Genomic DNA, 23,272 nt, shown 5'->3' on the forward strand with positions numbered 1-23,272 from the left:
CTAATCCTGGCATTTCTTATAACACTCCTTCAACTCCCCCAAAAATTGAGGATGTAACGGCACCTGTCATTTGGAGCTTTTGAGCAGATATTAACAGCAGGAAATAATTAGCATACTCTGAAAGACAGACAGAGCTGGGAGTTTAGAGACACTCTTTGGATGGATATGATTTGAAATGTGTTCCTCAAGCGTGTTTATTCACGTGGCTCCTTTATTCAATCAGTAAATACCTGTCACTCCTCTCTCTGCACCCGACGTCTAACAAGTGCTTTCCTAAAAGTGAAGATGGCTTGTTTAGCAGAACTAGAAGCAGCCTCCCTTACAGTTCCCCCAAGTGGAACTTTGCCAGATGTTTCCCCCTCAACCCTATTATCTCCTGGCACCCAGATTCGAAAGCCCAAGTGTCCCGGACCTGCTTAAGCAACCCCCATATGTAGGATTTCTAAGATAGAGCAGTGCGTGTGCGTCCCAGAATGCTACCCCTACGAGGATTGGCACCAGCGTGTGACACCATGCAGTCTGATTGAAATAGGTGGCAGGACTAGAAGTCTGCGCTTACTGCGTGCTCAACACTCGACAGTCTTTACCCCATGACTCCAATGGCAGTTCTAGGAAATATATACTATCATTATCAACATTTTGCAGTTGAGATAACTATGGCTTAGAGACCTAAGTCATCTAAAGCCTATGCCCTTAGCTACCGCACCATACTTTCTCAGGATTTAATAGCTTTCATTTCTTGAAAAATGGAAGATCAATGGCCTGTATTAAGCTATAATACCGTTATTCTGAATTCCCTGATTTCTACTTTAAAACACAACAGCGTTGGTTTTCCTTTGAAGGATTACAGGTGCTTTTCTTTTGCTCTCCCCAAAGTAACCTATCCTTCCTTCAAAGGTAAAACTGCATATTTCAACTTTGTAAAAGCCCGCAGTTGAGACTGTCTCAAATTCTTATAATCAGATATTCCTTATCAGAGCCCCTTGAAGAAGACAGAAGACCAGTGTGGTTACAAAGCACCGCGCAACAAAAGCCAAAGTCCAGGTAACAGGGCCGACTGAGACGCAGCAGCATGTGCTCACTCCCCATCTCAGCACGCAGCATGGCAGGGGCTTCGAATCGGGATTTGATTTCTGAATTTCTGTTAGAGTAACATCTGCCAAGAACAAGCCCTGAAAGTACTACTGGTCCCTGTAAAGAAAAATGAGGAGCTTAGCATACAGGTCTTTGTCAGGATAATACCGATACCTGTTGTCAGGCTAAAGATTTCAATACTCCTGGATGAAATGCAGGTCTGCTGTCTGCGGTCAAGGGAGCAAGTTGAGCTACAAATTGCTTGGAAGCAAGCTGATTCTAAGTTGCCATGGCAAGGAAGATGAAGACAATGCAAAGCTTTTACATGAATATTCTCTGTGCCTTGTTATGATAGGAACGTCCAGCGGAGGGGCACTTTCTTGCTGCTACCACTGACGTGAAAGGATCAAATAATAAGCACTAATTACAGAGTATTATAATGATTCCTGGGCTTCACCTCAGAGGGGCATACCTCTAGCTGGGTAATTACTTCTCTGACAGATGGGTTTTTCTGCAAGAATTGAGGATCATGAGTCCAGTTTATTGACCACTGATGAGACCACAGGGGAGGAAGGTCATGAGGCATGCTTATTAAGATCATTTTAGTCAACGCGCTTTTCATTCAAGTTGTCAAGGTACCCACTCCTGGTTAGAGAAAAGCTTCCTACGGATAGGACACAGAGATTCTCAGGCACAGAGTCTGTTACTTCAGGGAAGGGACTGAACAGTCAGAGACTGTTCTCACTGTGGGAGGCGTTTTCTGAAAGGGATGTCTTTGCCTGTCTTGCTCTGTAAGTTTCTTCCTAAAGGAGACAACCAGACACTTTACTACACTTACATTCCCCAAGAGATTCTTTTCCCCCTAAGAATTTGGATTTAAGGTCCTACACAGTTCTGGATAATGTTTAGAAGGAACTCTGACCTCAGGAAATTTATTTTCACAAGTACGTAAACCCACATCCTCTTGAGAAACTCTTTCCCAACACCCTTATTTTACCTGGAAAAGGAGAGGCGGGGGTAATTCTCCTTGCTGTTTACTCATAGATAGTAAAGAATCTATAGAAGGGGAAAAAAAGAAAATTAGAGACTTCAGAGAAGAAAAGGAAGTAAAAGAAATCAAAGAAACATGAAGCTTTATCAAAAAGTTGAATATGTACCTGTGTTCTGCCCTTCTGGAAATGATTTATCTTAAGATGATATGGTTCTAACACTTTTTAGCCCTGTTACAAGGGATTATAAGGATTCAAAGGGGAAAAAATGGTTCAACACTATGGCAAATGATTTCTACTCCAAACACTGAGTAGCGATTCTTGGGTTGTGATGAAGTATAAATGTCAGAGTGCAGTCCCCTCTTGGAATTTCTAAAGAAATTCAGGTATTGTAGAAATGCAAGCTCATCTGAACTGCTTATAAAATATGATTTTCTCCCCAGTAGACTGTGTGCTGTTTGGTACTATCGATCATCTGGTTCTGTGTCTACTATGAATGCTCTAAGGGAAATTTATCCACACCTAAACAGAGCTCTTGCAATATTTATTCCTAACATAATAGAGGTCCTAATTTGCTTTACGGAAAAAAAAAAAAAAAAAACAACACAGATTTCCATTTCCTCCCTCCCTGCTCAATATGGCACAAGAACAAAATACGTCCGTGTGGTACAGATGGCTATTCAAGATATCCATTTTTTCAATTCAGAAAGAGTTTTTCCTAAAACAAATGGAAATAAACCTCTTTGTGCTTCTCTAATCTTTATGAACATGTTGCTGTCATCCCTCACAGAATTTACAGTTAGACAAAACACACCATCAAATGATCAGAATTTTAAAATTAGGCTTTTTGTTGTTGCAACAAAACAAATATCTTCTATCTGATAAAGGAGTGAATCCTTAGATTACTCAGACACGTGAAAATAAACTATTGCATTTCTCAGTTCATCAACATGGAAAAGCATGTGTGCCTTTCCAAAAGATGCAAATCCTTCTTTATCTTTGTTATTTTGATGAGCTAACAAGAGGAATTCCTCTCCAGAACACTATTCAATTATGATCAACATCCCTAAGAATATAACCTCTTATGGATTATACCTATTATTTGGGAATTCCCTATGGAAACTAGAATTTAATAGAATTATATTAAAGAATTCTATTTAATTCTGTGTCATAGTCATACAACTAGAGGATCTGCCCTCCTCTGGAAAATTTAACATTGAGAGTAAGCTGAGAGATGGTCATTTTAACACGGAAGATTTTTCATAAATAAAGGGAATTGAGTTTTAGAAGTTGAAGCAAACTCTCCATATGTATCATGTTTGTATCTTTTGCTGAATGCTGAATTAACACTATTAACACAGCAACTGAAAGTCCCCAGGCTTTGAAAATACCCAGATTTAAGTAACCACCTCTTAAACATATGTTTATTGCAATTGCTCATACATAAGCTTTTGTGTAAACATTTTGATAACACATATTTTATATACAAAATTGAAACCAAATTTTATAGGATTCGATTTGTATGCCAAAAATCTTTAGACAGCCTCTTCCATGTCTCTAATTCTCTAATGCTGGGATATCAAAAACAAGTCTAACTGAACAGATTCATATTAAAATAAGCAGACTTTATCAATCTACAGGGACCCTGTAGCCAGACTGGCCTGTATCTCGTATAAGTATAAAAATTATTCAGCTTGGCACTGACGTGTAAAATGTGAGTTCAGCAAAAATTCTTAAGTGGCTTTACACTGCCTAAGCATATGGGTTACGGACGAAGATGCTGTGGTGCTAAGTTGCAGGGTTGTTTTGACAAACATTTTTTACCCTATCCCGGGAGCTCTGGAACACCATATACTTAGAGCCATGGTGATTTTAATGCATAGTCTCATCATTTCAAGCTTGGAGTAGAAGCATTGTCAGCAAACAAAAATGAAAGATGATTCAGTTTTGTGGGCAGATGTGAGAAGACATCATTGCTTATTATATGACAGGTTTAATTGACTTCTCCTGAGTTACACAGACATCGTGTTCCTAATCTGTTTATACGTAAGTGTTTAATACTGACGTCTTTGAATTGTTGTTTGAGTGTTTCCTCTTTTCCGCTAAGAGTTATACCTACCAAGCAATGTATAATGACCACAGGGCAGGGTGGGTAACCGCGATTCCGTGTGGAACAAGCAGCTGTTCAAAAATCTTTTTCGTCAAATCTCTAAGACAAAAATCAGTTCTATGTAAATCAGTTATTGGAAGTGGATTTCCAGGACTTTTTGTGTACTTTTTGTTGTCTATGTGTGGGTGCTCAATCAAGATTTATGTATAATTCACTGATTTTCCAAGTCTGATTAGCCTTGAAAACATAGCTTGAATCTTTATGTGCACCCCTCCAAAAAGTCACTCACAATGAAAATTAAAGTCACGATACCAAAATTACTGGTGGCAGAATGCCAAGATTTAGAGTTCAAATGGTGTCATGGCAAAAGTATAAGCTAGATTACATATGCAGACTACAATTATGTATTTTAGAATAAATTGATGTATTAGGCTGAGGTTACCAATTCGAGGGGAGCATCAATCACTCGTGGGTATTAATTCGATTACCTGGTTTTTTTTATTTCAGAAAAAATGTGTTATGTATGGGCATACTCAATGAAAGAAAGCCAAGAACAGACTGCACTGGTGTCTTAGGTGGGAGCGCACACAACTCGTGCCTCTTCAGAGACCATGCTTTTCCAGCTCTTTTCAGTGCGTGGATAGAGTGGCCTATCATTACATGAACAAGCTAGAAAAACCCTGCAGTCAAAAGGAAAACAAAATTTGCTACTGAAACTCAGGCCAGTCCAAGGTTAAGACAGTCAGGCAAACGTCACTGCCGCGGTCTCTGATGTAGTTTGTGCTGTCAGGACTGCTACTTTAATCAGCACTGTTACATCCTGGGCCTTGAGTCAACCCATAAGGGTTTCTAGTCCATCACCCTGCTGGTAACCACTGGTAACCACATTGCTCTAAACCACTCCCAAAGAAAGGAGCCACATCCCTCTTTAGAGAAGTATTTGATTCTTGACAAACCAAATATATCTATAGAGAAATATATAATATTTTTTTTTTAAAAACAATGCATTTCCAACCAAAAAAAGTTCACAGTAAGATTTCTTTAGAAACAGCCACATTTCTGCCCCAAATATGTCTTTGGGAGTTTTTTTTCCTCCTTTTTGTTTTCTGTTGCATGGACTGTTTTCCTGTTATACTCCTATTGAAAACATTAATAACTACTCTGCATTCCTGAAATTCCCTAGTGTTTGAGTCTTTAAATAACTATTGCTGCCTTAGTCTCTGAAACCTAATAATGTTTTACAAAAATTCTCAGCACCCTTTCCTGAGGGTAGCAGTTCCCAGGCGTCTGTGTCCAGAGTCTCCAGAGCCCTGGCTCTGTGGGTGCCATGCAGAGTAGCCTCGCGCCAGCGTCCAGCTCCCCACCCCTTCCTCCCTCTCTTCTCCCACTGCCTGTTCATGGTCAATGTCTCTATAATTCTACCTTCTCATCCTTTTTGACTTCTCTCTCAACATTAACCCCACACATTAAAAACAGGCTGTTGGAAGAATAACCTATTGCAGCATTTTATAGAGTCATTCTGAATGCAGTTGACATAAAGATGTCTGCCTGCAGGGGATGAAGGAAGTGACTGTGTGATTGTTAGACATATGTGTTAGTACACATGACAATCACGGCAGATATCTGCAACTGAGATAAAGGCAGATTATCTCCACTGTCAGCACTTCTGCTATCTGTACCCTCTTATATTTTAGCTAATATCCTTCATAAAAGGAATATTTTTGCATATTATACCCTGTTGCTTGAAGAGGTAGTAATTTTCAGAGACAGCAGTGGCCCAGAGAAGGGGTTGGAAATTAGTGGTAATTCTAAAGTTAACATCTGCCTCTTTTTTCTACCAACGTTCAATGGAGAAACACCACAGTGAGTTCTAGTCATGATTATACAATGATTTCGAACCACAGCTATGGGCAAGTCATGTAACTTATCCAGGCATCAATTTCTCAAATGAAAAAAATTTAACTGACATCTAAGCTTTCTTATATTTTTAAAATCAATGGTTTTATTACTTCTTTAATTAAATAAGGTTTAGAAAGCTCACCTATCAAATGAAATTACTGTAAAAAGTAAAAACAAGAGAAATAATTTCAAATATCAACTATGTCAGCTGAGCAGACATTTGGAGGATAATTCTAACTAGCTTCAATCAATTCTGTATTATTCCATTTTTTATATGTGCATTTTATTAAGAATGATGCACAAAATATTCTATGTGCATTCTATTGGGGATGTCAATTAAGATTTATTTTTAAAGTTGTTTATAATGTCAATAGAGTCTTAAGAAATGCCCACATAATAGTTGCTAGGAGAGAGGCTAAAATGCCTATTAGATGGCCTTGGAAATTTCTATAATATCTGTAATACCTAATTATGTATAGATCCAGGTTGTTCATACTTAATATACAAATAACTGCTAGAATTAGAATGGTTTGACTAATACATACTATTAAGGGGATATATTTTAACCCTTTTCTTAAGAAGTTGTTTATAATAAGAGCATTTTTAGGTGATGTATTTAATCCAAAATCTTCAACATCTCACCATTAAGTTCTCATTAATAGTTAATGTCATTTTGTTACATTAAAACAAAAGATCCTCTACATCCAGTACACACTTTTTCTTCTACTATGTTGTGTAAATACTCACCCATGTTTGCATGTAGCTGCGGGGGAGGTGGGCAATAGATGGAGCTGGGCCTGAAAGGACCTGCAGTGTACTTGCAACATTTTTCCAGTTCCTTAGTCAACATCTTTCAACACTTTACTTATGTCTTTTTTCTCTCCAACATATACACATCACTGTCTTCCTTCAAAAAAAAAAAAAAACTACTGATTTCAGGGGAAGGATTGTATGCTTGAAACCATGTAGTGGTAGAAATTTCTAAAAAGGGTTTTTATATTCTTTCTATTCACAGAAAACTTAAACAGATACTTCAAATCCCAGTTTCTAGCACAAATCATAAAAATTATACAAAGGACATGATACTCATGATTTTATATACACGATTTCTGTCTCCATCTGCTAAGCCTGTGACATACCTAACTCTTGCTGTTTAACAAACTCCTAAGGAACTCATTTTTGAATGCTATTAGGGATGTGTATTCATGCTACCTGAAAGCTAGTTATACCATGTTTATAAAAAATATTTAATAAGTCAAATTATCCCATTTGTCCCATTATTCTCCATGACTGTCTACTTGCAACAGAATTGTGTAAATAGGTTATTCTCATTCACATTTCACACCCTGGCAAGAAATTAAGGTATGGAAATATCAGTCCTGGCTCAAGCCATATTTTCAATAAATTACAGAATATGTTATAGCAACACATCTTTCAACAACACAATAGTCAACCATAGTTCTGTATAAAGATGCTGAACTGATGATACCCCACTATAAAAATTCTAGTACAAGGTATTTATACTTTTCCCAGTAATGTGTCCTCTGATAGATCTAGTGAGTCCTACATTAAATTAGACAGCCCATGGAAATGAAGAACATTTTTAGCACACTTAAATAATGTAAAATACTGCCATTTGCTAAATGCTTGATAAGAGTCAGACACTGTGCTACACTATTCTCTGTAGCACAGAGAATAGCTGGTCTAATCCTCACAGCATTCCTGTGGGAAAATAAGCACTCTCATCATTTTGCAGATGAGGAAGCTAAAACTTTAAGAACTTAAGTAACTGTTCACTATTATGGAGACAGAGCTGGAAGCCACGCTCATCTGGCTCTGTGATCGTCATTCCACCTGCACCCCAGCTTCGTGTTTATATTCAGGTTTCCTGTGCTATCTCACCACACAATGCTGCCACCTCATCTTCATGGTTGAAGAGTTTCAAGTCTCACTTCCAGCACGTATCATGGGACACAATTCTAAATGTAACTCTGGAAGTTTCCAAGGATATTTAGCTTGATTGCCAAACTCTCTAAGTTGAATTCAGTCTTTCATGGGCTTCACTCAAGCCGTCCACTGCAAATTATGTCACCTGGAGCAAGGTGATAGTCGTTACTTTCAAGATCAGTTACAGCCCCTAGGCACAGAGGTTAAACAGTTGTATTCTATCAGGAGGATGTGTTATTATAGAATCTCCAGGGATAGTGGTTAAAAATGCGGGTGCCCAGACCCACCCCAGTGATTCTGACTCTGCATCTCTGGGACAGAGACTCAGGTATCTGCATATAACAACTCCTGGTTATTCTGATGCAAAGTCTTGAAGAATCACCCTCTAAGAAACACCAACTTCACAATATATAACACAAAACAAAGGACAAAAGTGTTTTTTGAAAACAAACAGTAAAAGAAGTTTTCAGGAGGGGATGTATGTATACCGATGGCTGATTCATGTTGAGGTTGGACAGAAAACAGCAAAATTCTATAAAGCAATTATCCTTCAATAAAAAAATAAATTGAAAAGAAAATTCCTTCCCAGTTCTGAAATGTGTACATCGGAGGACACTGGAGTCAGTGCTCAGAAATTTTGGAAAGCCCCCTAAGAATGCAAAACTCTAGTTTAATAAAGAATGAGACAGTCCATAGGTCATTAACTCCAAAGCATGTATTAGGATGATGGCCAAGAGCTAACATGGCCCATTTTCATTGTTTTCTAAATGTGGAAAAGATGTTGCCAAGAGCAAAGAAAAGATATTATCTTTTATAACCACTGAAAATAGAATCTTTAGCTGATCCCCCGACAGTTTTGAGTAGACAGTAAGAATTACACATGATTACACCAGTCAGGAAAATGAGGGAAAGAAATAGATGGATTTATTTTTATCTGGGGTGGCTGATTTGTTGTGATAAGAAGTCAAGGAATCTTAAAATACCAAGAAGCTCAAAACTTCCTGCTAGGTTTGGGAGACAATGGGCCAAATGCTACATGTCATGAATAAAAACGAGGCCATCACTACAGCAATTTTGTAAGCTATGTGGCAAATATCAATCCACTGTTGAAAGCTCTGCAATTTGTATACACTGTAAATTCTTCTCCAAATGTGCCACATCCACACCACATGATCAGCATGTGTCACCGCAGAAATAATGCTCTTTGGAGAATGAGCAGGGATCAGCAGACACGAGACATAACAATATGCTATTAATCATGTTTGTTTCTCCATAAAAGGAACCGTTTAGATATTGTTTCATGAGACTATCTCCATGGCTGCCACATTCTCAATCTTTTTAAAAATGTACGTTTGAAATACCCAAAATAGGCAAGTTTCCATGGGGATGCACTTGTGGACAACAATTTGAAAAATAGTTACAAACCATTTTCTAAAACATCCCTTTGTCTTTCTCACATATCCATAAAAACCACATCACTTTTCGCCATTGTGGGAAAACTACATGCAATAGGAAAATGATGATATAGAATAATGATATAGAGCCCATAATTTATAGTAAAGCTATCAGCTGCACAAAGATTTTAAGAACACAGCAAATAATGCTGACTGTTAATACATAAGTGAGAATATATTCACAACTTACAGCAAATGAAGACCGGAAGATGGAGGGTAATTCTTTACGCCCCACATGACCCTACTTGTAACATACAATGTACTTGAAGTATTTGAAGTATAAAGAAGAAAAAGAGTAGAGAAAGAATATCAAGAGAGGCAAACCTATGTAAGTTGGTATAATGATGCACATAAAACATGTATGTACATATATGTTTATCTGATGTACATAAATGAGTCAGTTTAGTCAAGATTGGTCTCTCCAGTTAAAGAAATCTGAGGATATCTAGTTTGACCCTGTCCGGAGAGACAATCCTGAAAGCACTTCTTTAGACATCTGTCAGTCTCCATCCTTCCCCACCCCATCCCTCTCTGATACGGGAATTCTCCAGGCCAAAGTACTGGAGTGGGTAGCCGTTCCCTTCTCCAGGGGATCTTCCAAACCCATGGATGGAACCCAGGTCTCCTGCACTGCAGGCAGACGCCTCACCAGCTGAGCCACCAGGGAAGCCCTCGCCGACACTGACCCTCGGCCACACCGTGCCATCTCTGTGTTGTCAGGTAACGTGTCTGCGTCCGGGAGCGTGAGGGGCAGAAACAACCGCCATGCCAATGTGTCCCCTCTCTCTGACTAAACTGAAAGCTCTAGCAGGGGCTGACCAGAGAAGCAATATTATCTGCAGTTCACACTCATGCACTACATCTGGTCACATGTATTATTTAAAATCAGACAGATACATGAACTGTTGACATAGCCCAGATGGCTGGGTGATAAGGACCTAGTAAATGCCAGGGGTCTATAGCTAGGTATTAACGTGAATTATATATAATAGAAGAGTCTGCAGCATGATTCAGTATCCAAATATGAACCCATTTAAACTCAAGATCAATACCTATCAGAAATTAATGACATATAACTCACCCTTTATTCTAACATCTCCTATCAGAGTTAATATTTTTCACAATTATTACATTTACATGCATATTACATTTACATATTACATGCTTGACTATTGGGATAGGAATCGATCTGTTTGGCATATGCCAAAGAAAACTTGTTTCAGCCCACATCAATAAACTGTAATACCTAACTAGACTTAATCAAAACAGATTTCTACTGCATCATTTTAAAACAGATGATATATTTTTCCTCTTATTCAAATGCTAAAACACCTGGACCATAAATTTCATCTTACCAATGACGTATCTACACAATAGAGCTGTTTTGCTGTTGAGTGTATTTAGTTATTAAATGGATTAGCCTGTCTACATTAAATTAGCTCCGTAATTATCAGTAGAATTAAGATTCAATAGATTAATTTCATGATAACTCTAATGTTTAAAAACTATTTACACACCACTCAGTTTTTTTATAGGAGACAGCAATGGCACCCCACTCCAGTACTCTTGCCTGGTAATCCCGTGGAGCCTGGTAGGCTGCTGTCCATGGGTTGCTAAGAGTCGGACACGACTGAGCAACTTCACTTTCACTTTTCACTTTCCTGCTTTGGAGAAGGAAATGGCAACCCACTCCAGTGTTCTCACCTGGAGAATCCCAGGGATGGGGGAGCCTGGTGGGCTGCCATCTATGGGGTCGCACAGAGTCGGACACGACTGAAGCGACTTAGCAGCAGCAGCATCAGTTTTTTATAGCATTTCTTAATGCCAAGATTATTTTAAAAGACCTAATACAAAATAGGCATTAAACACAGTTGTCAAACTGAGTAGACAGGAAAAAGATGTAGAGAAGACTAGTTATAGAAAAGACATCAATCAATCATGTCTATACTACAAAAGTTCCTCTGAATGGGTTAGTTGTTTAATTAGTGAAGCAGAGAGCTTCACATTTATTATAGACTTCAAAAGTAGTCTTTAATTCATGAAGTGAAAGAAATTTCTTCTCCTATGTATAGTATACACTTTACTCAATATAATGAAAGGAGAAAAGATACAGGAAACATACCAATGGGGAGGAAAACAATTTACGTTGATGCATATCATATCAAAAATAAAATAACTTTTGGTAAACTTGATTTTTGTTACTATGCCACACTTAGTAAAGAAAGCAAGTATCCAGGTTTTCCTAAATTAATCCTTAGTACTAAATTCAAGTAAAGAAAGCAAGTATCCAGGTTTTCCTAAATTAATCCTTAGTACTAAATTCAGGGAGACTTTTATAGTCTACCCAGTCAACCATTGATAATCTTTGTTATATTATGGCTGCAAAATACTCAATACTTCGTACACTAAATTGGTTACTATATCTAGGAATATAATTTATAATCATTTCTATAAATCTTTTAATACTTTAGAAAGTGAGGTATTTATTATGTCTAACACTTCATAGGATCTAAAGATTTCCAGGTAACAGTAAAGAATCTCTGTAATGATGGCTAGGTTACCCTACTAGAGGAAGGTTGGTTGATGTGATTTCTGCCCTAAATTGATACTTGCTGTTTTTTTTTTTTTTACTTAAATACATGATAGGAGGATATATTTGATCATTTTATAGCATTTTAAAGTAAAGATTAAATATCTAAATATTAAGCTATTATTCCAGTCTTTCTCAATCCTTTACGTACATAGCCACCTTAGATTTTTAAAATGTAGATACCCAGTCTCACTGGCTAAAGGTCACGGGAAGCAATGACTTTAATTTCCCCAGTTGATACTAATCTTATACAAAATGAAATTAAATTCTTTTTCTGATTAAGAATGAGATAGAGCTCAAAGAATAGAAGTTTTATGAATTCATATATATCCAGGCTAAGAGATATAATCACAGATTGAATGGAGAAAATTGTAGCTCAAATACTTTGTGTGGCTTGATCAAAAACTAGTATTTTTCAGACAGTCTGTGTCAAATACTTACTGAGCATTTATTTAGTGGCAGGCACTATTATAGAGATACAGGGATTAGACAAGTTAACATGATCATTCACCCACAAGGACTTACATTCTAGTAGGGAGAGATAATAAACGAAATAGAGATAATTAAACGAAACCAAAGAAAAGTAAGATAATTTGTGATACCATTAAATGCTAAGGAAACAGCCTACAGAATAATTTAGAAGGTGACTGCAGAGGGCTGACCACTCTGGCGAACAGAGACGTTTGAAACTCTGGAAGAAAGTTTTCCAAGCAACAAGGAAAGTGCCAAGTTCCTGAGATGGGAAGGAATGCTGTATATTTGAGGACTATCTGGAAGGCTGGTGTGACTGGACCTTGGCACCCCCCTGAGAGCACGAAGGGAATTAAGTCTGAGAGGCAGGCAGGAGCCAGTTCTTGCAGGAGCTACGAAACTTTGGGACAGTGTTTGCTTGCATCCCGTGGCACTGGGGAGCTGGCCACAAAAGGGTTCTCGAGGAAAAGAGGACAGTGGGGAGACCTGCAATGTTGAACATTGCTCTGCTTGCTACTGAGGAAAGGGTCTGCAGAAAGGGCCAAAACTGGAGGCGGTGTCCTTCCTTCCTCCCTGCAGTAAGATGACGACGGCCTGGTACTAGGGAGGTTCCAGTTGGTCCTCCAAACATCTCAAGTAATGGTTTTCTTTATCATTATTTTAGATCAAATACACCATTGTCTTAAATCTTCAACATGAGGTAGGGTGGGGGATATGATTCGTAGAGAAATATATCAGGATGGTTTATATGTTATATCAGGATCTTTTTATACATCTATGTGATGTTATAATCCCAACAGTTTCCAATATAGGAAAAACCTACACAGTATTTTCCATTAGCAACTGTAAATTCTATATGACGATGTAGAATTGAAATCTCTCAAGTTTGGGGGTCTCGGAAAATCACGGTGAATTTTTTAACCTTATAACTGGATGAGGTCAAGTTACCTTAATACTGCAAACATTAGATGCTGAGTTGCTGTTTAAAGTTGAAAGTTGACCTAATTGATTTCTAAATACGAAGTATTTTCCCTGTTACTATCAATTGTATTCCATTTGTCATTTATTATGCCTCAGAAAGCAATCACTATGCAAGGTCAGTCTGACCCGCAGAACAGGAGAACCAGGGGATAGCAGGGCCCTTGCTACAACAGAGGCTGAGCTCCTCTGAACTAGCAGGGGAAATCTGTTCAAATGTTACTGAGGGAATTTCACACTTTAGGTGGATAGAATACTAAGAACTACACTCCAAGTTCACAGCAATCATTATCTTGTATTCAATAATAGATGTGGCTTTTCAGCAAGTACTGTCTTAAAAAAACCATTTGTGTTACGGTGTTCAATTCTTAACTTGCCTCTTAACTCATCCTGGCTTTGTATTGTCAGCCAACTTAACAATTTTCCTTGTGACAGGGATCAAAAGCACATATGTCTTAATGCCTTATTTATGGTGCAATGTGATAGGGGACAGTACATATCCACTGAACAAAATATCTAATGAAAGGTGGTCCCTCTACTCCAGAAGCCAAGAATAAAACAGATTTTAAAACATGATTGCATCGATGTTAATGTCTGTTATAAATCAGCATGTGTAAAGTTTCATCAATAACAAACTTATCAAAACACAAATAGGATTTATGGACGAGAAAAGTTTTCTGGGAGAACTTATCTAAATTAGTATTTCCAAAAAAAAAAGGTATAAGTATATAGGATGGGCATGTTTTATAAACAGTGGAGTTTGAATAGAAGGGATAACTTGATATTGGAAGAGTCAGAAAGGCAATTTTTTATGTTTCACAGTGATTCCCTTCATATTTCTGTCACAGCCCTTTTAGCTGGTCTCTCTCCAGACCTTTACTACAAACCACCGTCCAGCTCATCATGTAGATTAAGCCATGGTAGGCTGTGTTTCTGCCTACCTACTCAGTGCTGGCAACATCAGCACACAGTCCAGTACCACCAAGATTGGTCTCCTTTGAAATCTTGCAAACCCAGAATCTTATAATTTCAAAGATATTTCTTGTCTTAGGGGATTAGGATAGGACAGAAATAGAAGAAATATTGATCCTTTCTTTAATCTTTTTAGAAGTATTTTTGATATTGTTATCTTTTAAGTGAATTTTGTCATAGGACATTGAAACAAGTGATCTGTGGTTATCTGAATAATTTTTGGCTTTTTAAAAATTCAATTATTGTCTTCAGGAGATAATTTCAAAGAAAATAAGATAAAAAATAAAGTAAAAATTCAGATGTAACGTTATATTTAGAAGGTGTATTTTGTCTAGAATTAAAGTGTTCAACTATATTGCCAGGAAGGGAAAAACCTTCACTGGCTTTATTTCTGATAACCAGACAGTTCCTAGTATTGCACTTATCTTCCATTACATACCAGGAGAGAAATAAATTAAGTCTTAGCAAGCACATTTGATGATTGCTGATGATTTGTTTTTAAAGGCACCTTTTCACGTATAGATAAGTAAAGACTAAAATTCTCAGGTAGTAGATATTACAGAGTAGAGAAGTGGTTCTCAAACTTGGGCATTAATTCAGAATCATCTGGCGATCTGGTTAAAATACAGATTGCTGGTCCCAACACCCAACCACAGCGCTCTGGAGTGGAGCTCAAGAATTTGCATTTCACACAAGTCTCCCAGCAGATGCTGGTGTTGACAGTAATGAGAACCAATGAAATAAAGGATGTTTGCCCTCCCTCTGCTTTTCTTGAGGAATACATTTTAAGCTAATTATTATATCCAAAAGAACAAGGTCTTAAGAGAAGCTTTACCTTTCGCCACATTTACGTACAGCCGGACAAACCACAATGACTCAAATGAAAGCAAAGAGTTCGAGTACCCTCCTCTCTAAAGCCAAGATGAGTGGAACATACCTAGTCCCCCACCTTCCCTCCTATTCTTGAGCCTCACTTCAAACACACTAGTAAGACCTTCCATCGTCTTCAGAGTCCCCACTCTAACCTCCTTCCCCTAGGCCTGATCCTCCTTAAGGTTTCCAGACACAGTGTGACATGGGAGAGAGAAGCAGGCCTGGGGACCTGAGGCAAAGAACCCAGCTGAGCCATGACTTCCCCATCGCAACAAACAGCTACACCTCCTGGCTATCATTGATGATCTAAATGAAATGCTACATATCCAGAGCAAGCATGATGCCCAGCACACAGGAGACTCCTGCTGCCTGCAAAACAAGTTTCCTTTCCTTCCTTCTAGAACTTCTGGGCCATTCCACATCATTACATTAATCCCCTTACCAACTGTACTTTGTACAGAGTGTGCCGGGCAAAAAGTACCAGAGTGAAGATGGGAGGCAGGGTTTTCAATTTTTCACAAAGCAAAGAAACACACAGAGGATAGGTGCTTGCAGGAAGGTCAGGGCCAGAAATCAGGGCTCTGGAACTTTGAGGCCATTTTCATCACCTCGGTACAGCTTATCTGCAGGTAACCAGGCCATCTGACAGGTGACCATCTAATGCTCGAGACCAGGTTTGAGACCAAAGGCACAGTGTGGAAAGGCAGGTGCCACTTATCCACCTTTCCTAACTCACTGTTGTCCGCGTCACTGCCGTGCAGCTGTAGAACACCCCAGTGTATTTGGTTTTTGTGAAGCCCATTCGCGAACCCAGAAGAGCCTCTAAGCCAAAAGTAGGACTTCCTTATATGTTCATCCACCCCTTTAGACGACATCATAATAATCTAGGGATGCATGCCATCACCCCAGCACGTCTGAGAAGCACCACGGTAGCAGTTAGGGACATGTCACCTGGGTGCCAGCCCTAACAACGTGACCTTCAGTAAACCTCTTCAGTTTCTTGTGTCTGTTACCACGTCTAGAAGATGGTTCTAATGCCGCTTGGCTCATCTGCTTTGTATTGTTATTATACTGTATCAAAATGCTTTAAGAAGTCAAACATAAGCAAATGTAACACTGGTGGTTAGCTTGAAAGAACTCTGTTAACTAGCAGTCAATTATCAGTTTCCATATAGACCACATATCAAGAATTGCTATAATATTCCTGTAACAGTTTCACTTGACATTCATGAAGCTAGTAATATAAATCTCCTGATGATAAAGCCTGTGGGGGGAAAAACCCAGGGTGGCCCATCCTTCCACTCCAGAATGCCTGTCTTTTCCAAGTGCCTTTGCCGTCTAGGAGAGTCCTGTGAGAAGCATTTTACTCTTCAATTGTATTTTGCTCCTCAGGAGATTACCTCATGGAAGCTAGACATTAAAAATAATTACATCGTAAAAAAATAAAAATAATAATGAAGTCGCAAGCTTTTTAGGAAGAAAGAAAAAGGTGGACTAGTACATACTCACAGCACTGTTTGCAGACGAGTGCTGTGGCACTATCAGAAGCACCAAGCCCTTCAGAGAACCCTCTGACACTGACTGACCCTCCAGCTTGGGTCGTTCGAGCCCTCGCGAGCTCAGAGAGTAAGCATTCCTCCCATGGAAAGCGTCCACAACCGCTACACACAGCCCCCGCAGGGACCAGCTTCTGGGCAGCCTCAAGACCGCGCCTCCCGCAAGCTGCCGTACCACACTTGACCAGTAGGTGCCGCCATCTCAACACGTTGTGAGCTTTCCTTCCAGCCTCAGCTCAAGCTCAGGGTTTCCAGCTTTGGGAGATAAAGCCTGGGTTTCAAGTTTGAGCCATTCTGAAAGCTCTAATTTCTGTTCACGAGGCAAACTTGAAAACAAGGCAGCCCAAGAAACACCCCTCTAGGATGGGCAGCCTCAAAAGGCAGATTTTCACAGGTGTCTCCTCTGTGCTGCAAACTTAAATATCCCCCTAAGTTCAATCACATGGATGCCGGAGGCAGGGGAAAAAAACCACAATAGAAGATGAGACACGCAAGCTCAGTAAAGCTTATGGCTCCGCGAGGGCTGTTTTGATGTAGACATCTCTGTGAAAGCTCATTAAATCCTCAGTGTGTGAGGCAGGACTTAGGGAAAAGTCAAAATGAAGGTAATAAGATACCATAGCCACTCATGCTGACACATTTGTAAAGCATTCTGAATACTCCAAGGAAATTCCACGTGACTCCCCTGCATATTAAGGGCCTGAATTAGCCCTTGCAGTTAAACCACAGTCCCAAGCAGCAGTCAGACTTGGGGGAGAGTTTTTTTTATAACACTGACCACAAAAAAGACTATTAAAAAAGCAACGCAAAGTATGGTCCCCATGACGGAGGGCCCGTTAGGTTCTCTTCTTGAGCACACAGCAATCCCCATACATCATAAATCTTCAACATATCCGAACAGACGATCATAAAAAGCGATAGGGGATAGGTAGACACAGGGAAAGCCAGCAAGCTCCATTTTCCTAGTGCTTTATGTATCCCGAAAAATACTCCTACGAAAAGATTCACCCTCAGTCTTCAACCAGAACTTGAATGCGAGTGAAACCTTGTATGAAGGTACTCCAGAGCAGCGGTCCCCAACCTTTTTGGCACCAGGGACCAGTTTCGTGGAAGGCAATTTTTCTAAGGACGGTGGGTGGGAGAGGAGGGGATGGTTCAGGCAGTAATGTGAGTGATGGAGAGCTTAGCTTGCTCGCCTACTTGCTTGCCTGCTGCTTACCTCCTGCTGTGTGGCCTGGTTCCTAACAGGCTGGTACCAAGGGTTGCAGACCTCTGCTCCAGAGGAACAGAACCAGTAGGATGGATACGTGTGTGTAAAGAGAAAGAAAATTTAAGTAACTGACTCACAGGAAATTTTCAAGGTTGTCAGGGTAGGCAGGACGCTGGAGAACCAGGGCAGAGTTGATGCTGCAGCTCAAAAATCCGCAGGCAGTCTGTGGGCAGAATTCCCTCCTCCTTGGGAAAGGCCAGGGCCGCCCAGGGGGCTCAGTGATAAAGAACCTGCCTGCCAGTGCAAGAGACACAGGAGACACGGGGTCAGTCTCCGGGCCTAAGAAGATCCCCTGCAGGAGGAAACGGCAACCCCCTCCAGTATTCTTGCTTGAGAAAGACCACGGACAAAGGAACCTGGCAGACTATAGTCCGTGGGCTTGCGAAGAGTCAGACGTGAACTGAACACAACGCAGGCGCTCAGCACAGGTCAGCGTTTCTCTATGATGGCCTTCGATTGGATGAGGCCCACCCTTGTTTTAATCTTAGTTCCCTATTTAAAGACCCCATCACCAAATACAGTCACATTCTGGGGTACTACTAGGGGTTAAGTCCTCAACAATATGAACTGGGGGAACCTAATTCAGCCCATAACAGGCCCAAATGACTATGGTTATGATCCAGAGATGAAGAAATAAAGAGGTGGGAAGAGGCTGATAAAAAACATGTGTGAGTCTCAAACTGTGGTCCCAGGCCCAGCAGCATCAACAACAGCTAGAAGTTGTTAGAGAGGCAAATCCTCAGACCCCACCCAGTATCTACTGCATCTGTGAGTGGGGCTCAGCAATTTGTTTTTAGTAAGCCCACCAGAAAGGCTGCCATTTGGGAATAACAATTGTAGAAGTTTCTTGATTACAGGAACCACGCCACCTGAGAAATTTTCCAACCAGTGTGTCTGAAAATGTTGTTTAATCCGTATGTTTTCTTTAAATATATGAAGCTGAGTCGTATTTTATAAATGGGCCTCAGAATCCATTTTACTCTTAAAATTGGAACTAAGCCAGACCTCCAAGGATAAGCAAGATAACAACACTGCAAAGGGACTTCACCTCTGAGTACAGATCTTACAGGGTAAAAGCAAAACTATGGGTCCCAATAAAGCTAATTTATCAAATACAGGAGCAGTCTAATAGCCCTCTGTCTGGTTGGAGGCCTTACATTGCCTATGAAATTCCCATGAATGGCAGGCTAAATTATAATGGTTGATCTTCATAAAATTCATTCTACTCTCCTTAAAAAATGAAACCCTAGAAATAGTACTGTTAAGTGGTCACTTCTGAGCAAGAATCAAATTTATACTATGCTACATGCAAACGAGCTAAGTTGCCTCAGTCATATCTGACTCTCTGACAACCTGGTGGACTGTAGCCCACCAGGCTCTTCTGTCCATGGGATTCTCCAGGCAAGAATACTGGAGTGAGTAAGCCATTCCCCTCTCCAGGAGATCTTCCTGACCCAGGGATCGAACCCACGTCTCCTGTGGCTCCTTCATTGCAGGCAGATTCTTTATTGCTGAGCCACCAGGGAAGCCCATATTATGCTACACTTGGCCCCAAAACATACTCTATACCCTCATAGCATTAGCCTCTGCAGATATTCTGGCCATGCGTCTCACCAGATCCTTTAAGAATCTACGCTACAGCCTCAGGAGCAAAAAAGCTGAATTCATCTGTGAGTTATTTCCAAGCCTCGGTGGATGGTGAGATATACAACCAGAATTCACATAAGCGATTTATCTGGACAGGTCAGCTTCATCTGAGGCTCCTTTGATGACTGCTCCTGAAATCAGGAGCGGACCCGATTTTCTGTGCTCCCTCGCCTCTCTTGCACGTGGCCGGCACAGAGGTTTCCGTTGCAGTGATGGGTCACGCAAGACAGTCAGAGTAGATGCACCTTGCCGTCTTCCTTGCCTCCATCTTTGACCACGTCTCCACCTCGCAGACCTCTTCTTCCCGCTCCCTCTTCCTGCAAACAATAGCCTTCACTCCCTTCATCCTGTTCTCACCACCTTCCAGTGCTGGCCACCAGAAGTCACAGCCTCCAGAACAGGTTGAATAGGGACCCTCAAAGGCAGGGAGGAATATTCCTGAGCCTCACCTGGAATCAGATGGACCTGGATATGGCACTCGGATTTACAGCAAATATGTGTTGCTGCTGCTGCTAAGTCGCTTCAGTCGTGTCCGACTCTGTGCAACCCCATAGACGGCAGCCCACCAGGCTACCCCATCCCTGGCATTCTCCAGGCAAGAGTCCTGGAGTGGGTTGCCATTGCCTTTTCTGAAACATGTGTTAGGGCAGATCTGGGTGAACACTCTGAACAGGAGATGGCAGCAGCAGCCCGGGCATCTGGGCATCATTTCCCAGTCCTCCTAACAAAAGGCATTCCACCCCCATCTCTCTGTCCATTCAGGGCAGAGCTTTACCTCCCTAAAGCCAAGCTGTGGGCTCCCGCAACTATTACAGATTGCTCAAATGGAAGGCTGACAACCAAACAAACAAACTGGGGAGCTGTTACTAAGTCTCATCGCGAAGGAAAGGAGGAACCCCCAGAAGGCACCAACAACATCTTAGGTTGGCATTAGTGGGAGTTTGAGAAAGGACTTGAGATCTAGTGCACAGTCTTACGGAGAATTTGGGCAAGTTATTTAGCAGAATTGATTCAACCTGTGCCCTCACTTGGCTTAAGGGAGTAAGGAGGTCCTCCTTGCAGACTTCACAAAGTGTCAAATGAGACAAGATCCAGGGAAATCTTGTAAACTATGGCACGCGAGAATCATACAAGGAAAGCATTTTTGTTGGTTTGTCCCTGTACCTTCAAATGTTCTAGACCACTTTTTTCCCCCTTTGTTATTTTCTTTTTCTCATCCAGGTAATATGACCAGAGGCAATTTGACCAAGGGTCTATTATTTCTCTGATAATTATAATTTCCCAGGGAGTCACAGCACACAAATTACATTGTAATAGCTCTGAATTCTTTGCTTCATCCTGAGTCTACAATTTTGCTCTCACCCAGACTCCTGTTATCTATTGTCTTGATTTATGAAAGCTTCTGTTCTCTGATCTCCTCACTTCTTACACCTGCCTCCTTTAAAACTTCTGAAATGTGGTCGCAAGGTCAAGTTTCTCATCGTACTAGCATTACGTTACCAGGTGTAATCATTACTGTGTTCATAAAGCAGGCAGTTCGTTCCACAATACTCTGTTTAATTCACTAGATGATTGCTCAGCCCTCACTATATAATCCCCATCCTGTCCCTCACTAGGATCCCAGAACCACTGTGCTGTGATTTGAAGCAGCTCTTAATTTGTCACATGTATTAATTAAACATTTATTTCCAGTCAAGTATGTGATAGACCAAGTGCTGGGTATAAGTTAGGAAGACACTACTTATCTCACAACCAGCTTCAGTTGGAGTGAAAGCGATAGCTGGATCGTTTCCTGGTAACTTCCACATACTGAGAGGCCCTTTCCAAAAGTTGGCAAAAGAAAAATCTAAAACTTAAAGTACTGCAGAATCAGTTTGGTATTAAGGTAGAAGATTTAGGAGGTGTGCAGACCACAACAATTTTTTGATGCAGTTAACAAGACAGAGATACATTATCTCATTTTGCTACACTTGTGACCTAGAGTGTATTGTATCCACAGGAAAATGAGGCAGAACTAGACTCTGGTACTTGACTAGCCAAGAGGTACAGAAATTTCCAGCACAGCTTTATTAGTGAGTGGGATATAACAAGACCACAATCTAAAGCCAGTGCTGTTTTATTATTTATTTTGCTGCCTTGATCATTTCTCCGCACTCATTTGGCTTGAAGGCACAGACATTCCCTGTTGATTATCTCGACTTGGCAGTAGGGTTCTGCTACACATTTTGATTCCTAATATGGCAGCAGGAGAGGGTTTTGTATGAGTTCCAGCGAGTTTCTCTGGGCTTGTGGAATGCAGTGAGGAAAAATTCCTACAGAGATGAAAACATGAACATTTGCATTGATAAGGAGAAAAATAAAAGAAAGAAAAAAGGATGTCTCTCTAAAAAATTTTTTTCCTTCTTTTCTACTCCGGCCACTTTCATTTCTAATAATGTCTTACAGTTGGAGGATGGAAAGAATTAACTTTGTGTTTTTTAATTGCCTATATTGTCAGACCATTTCAAAAATCATTTTGAAATGCCTGAGTGTTTTTTATAGAAGCAGAACTGACAAAAGAAACTTTTCATCATCATCAAGCTTTAAATCCTTGAAGCACCCAATCATACTGTTCTCTAAATTGGCCACATAATGATGAAATCTGGGAAAATAAGTTACAAATCCCCAGAAAAGAATAATAGATGAATCCATTGATGGTAGAAATTATACTGTTCCTCTTAATTTTGGTAGCAATAAGACTTGAAGCTAAAGAATCCATGTATTGTTTCAGAGGTCAATACAGTTTTTCTCTCAAACTCATAAGTTGGTTCACAGAAATATTCATTTGGCAAAAATTCCTTTAACAATACATCCCAGATGATAAACTTTCCTTTAGTAATTGGCTCTTTTTTCCTAAATGCAATTATTAAAAACTTCTGTACTTTAAAAAGCCACATTTGCTCTGGTGTGAAAATGTCATTATTCTTATCATCATTAACATCCATTTAATGTTTAACTCATATAATTAAGAATTATATTTGACAGCTAGTGCTATTATAATTGGCTGTATCAACCTTTGAGATCATGTCTAGATAGGCTTATCTGCTGCATCAAAAAAATATCAACTAATGAGAGACTCATCTAGAAATTCAAGAAATTACATCAAAAGTATGGTTTTAATGATGCTCCATATTTTTTTTTTTTTTTTCCTGGACAACCAGTTGTAAGAAGCCCTTCCATAAAGGGTTCTGATCAGTTAGCAACAACCACAAACACAATTAGTCTATATATTAGTAAGGCCCGGGCACGGCAACAAATAACTGAAATCCCCGAATAGCAGAGCTTTAAAGGAAGTAGAAATGTATGGGTCTATAATATGAAGCAGAATGAAAGCCGTCAGTCCGGAGCTGACATGATGTCTCCATGTGTCGCAAGGAACCTACAGCTGTCTTTCTCCTCTGCC

General features: G+C 40.0%; 1 protein-coding gene and 1 long non-coding RNA gene across 10 annotated transcripts in view; one reads left to right on the top strand and one right to left on the bottom strand.

The window, feature by feature from the left end:
• The window catches only part of SYT1 (synaptotagmin 1), a 608,923-nt gene that overhangs the window by 538,406 nt on the left and 47,245 nt on the right, over nt 1–23,272 (top strand).
• The window catches only part of LOC104972334 (uncharacterized), a 43,904-nt gene continuing 27,638 nt past the window's right edge, over nt 7,007–23,272 (bottom strand). Inside the window, exon 4 of the long non-coding RNA XR_806500.4 lies at nt 7,007–22,142. This is a non-coding gene — a long non-coding RNA (uncharacterized lncRNA). The remainder of the gene's footprint in view (nt 22,143–23,272) is intronic.

The sequence above is a fragment of the Bos taurus genome, chromosome 5, assembly GCF_002263795.3.
Source record: "Bos taurus isolate L1 Dominette 01449 registration number 42190680 breed Hereford chromosome 5, ARS-UCD2.0, whole genome shotgun sequence".
Classification (NCBI taxonomy): Eukaryota; Metazoa; Chordata; class Mammalia; order Artiodactyla; family Bovidae; genus Bos; species Bos taurus.